General features: G+C 37.3%; 1 long non-coding RNA gene across 1 annotated transcript in view; it reads right to left on the bottom strand.

Annotated features, from left to right (window-relative positions):
* Positions 1-230: 230 nt before the first annotated feature.
* The window catches only part of LOC106532218 (uncharacterized), a 16,990-nt gene continuing 16,121 nt past the window's right edge, over positions 231-1,099 (bottom strand). Inside the window, exon 3 of the long non-coding RNA XR_001312037.1 lies at positions 231-596. This is a non-coding gene — a long non-coding RNA (uncharacterized LOC106532218). The remainder of the gene's footprint in view (positions 597-1,099) is intronic.

Below are 1,099 nucleotides of genomic sequence, written 5' to 3'. Positions count from 1 at the left end.
CTAAAACCAAGCAAAATGGGGCCTAGGGGGACTGAAAACCCATCAAAACAACAAAAAACCAAGTGAAAAAGGTCTAGGAGGGCCGAGAACAAATAAAACCTTCAAAAACCAGTTAAAAGCGGCCTAGGAGGACTGAAAACCACTCAAAACAACCAAAAACCAAGTGAATGAAGAACAGTAGATCTGAAAACAACTAAAAACCTTTAAAAACAGTTAAAAAGGGCCTGGGAGGTGATTGATACACAATTTGGAGCAACCAGTTGCATTTTACAGGGCTAAGATGATTTGCTTTAATCATAATCACTGTGTAAGTTAGTAATCAAAGAGAGAAATTACTTGTTAGCTTACAAGGCTTTATTTGAACATACAAGAAAGAAAATCCATCTGTGAATCTCCCACTTAGCTGTGCATCATTTTAATCTTTCTAAATTGTCTGAAAGCTGGTCGCAGCCTGTGGGGAAGTCCCAGAATGTTGTTCTCCAAGTCCACACCAGCAGACACATGCACTTGTCCATGATGAGGCGTGCAGGTGGCCGAAGAACACGTCGCTGTCATGGTGTATTATGCCAAATAAAATATAAACCCAGCTTCAGACCCTGAACACACAAACACACCTTATCTTAAATATTTAAACATTGCAGTTAATGTTATCCTTGTGTCCTGACTACAACATGCAGATTTGACAGTTTTTAAGTTTATTTACCTCTAGGACCTGTCAGTCATATAGTCGGATGTGGCAAACTCATAAATGATAAAATGGGAAGAGCCTGCCTATTGAAATTCACCACAACTCCGTCAACAGAATACTTTTACATTGTCAATTAATCTTATATAATTTTGCACTGCTGGTGGATGTGTTTAACCTTTTGTTTCACAGGTGTGGTCATTTTACACATCAATGATTTGAAACAGCAAAGAAGTGCACAAACTTTTTGTGCCTAAAGCAGATAATTGTGTTCGATATATTGCAAAATGTGTGAAGCTCATAATTGTGCAAACTGGGGCTGGCGTTTTTCTGTTTGAGTTTAAAGTTGTGATAACTTCAGACAAAAAAATAGTTTCATGAATTAACAGCCTTAAAGAACAATATATATATATA

Source organism: Austrofundulus limnaeus, unplaced genomic scaffold (genome assembly GCF_001266775.1).
Source record: "Austrofundulus limnaeus strain Quisiro unplaced genomic scaffold, Austrofundulus_limnaeus-1.0 Scaffold733, whole genome shotgun sequence".
Classification (NCBI taxonomy): Eukaryota; Metazoa; Chordata; class Actinopteri; order Cyprinodontiformes; family Rivulidae; genus Austrofundulus; species Austrofundulus limnaeus.
The sequence above is the reverse complement of the archived record's forward strand: the minus strand, read 5'-3'. Positions and strand labels throughout refer to the sequence as shown.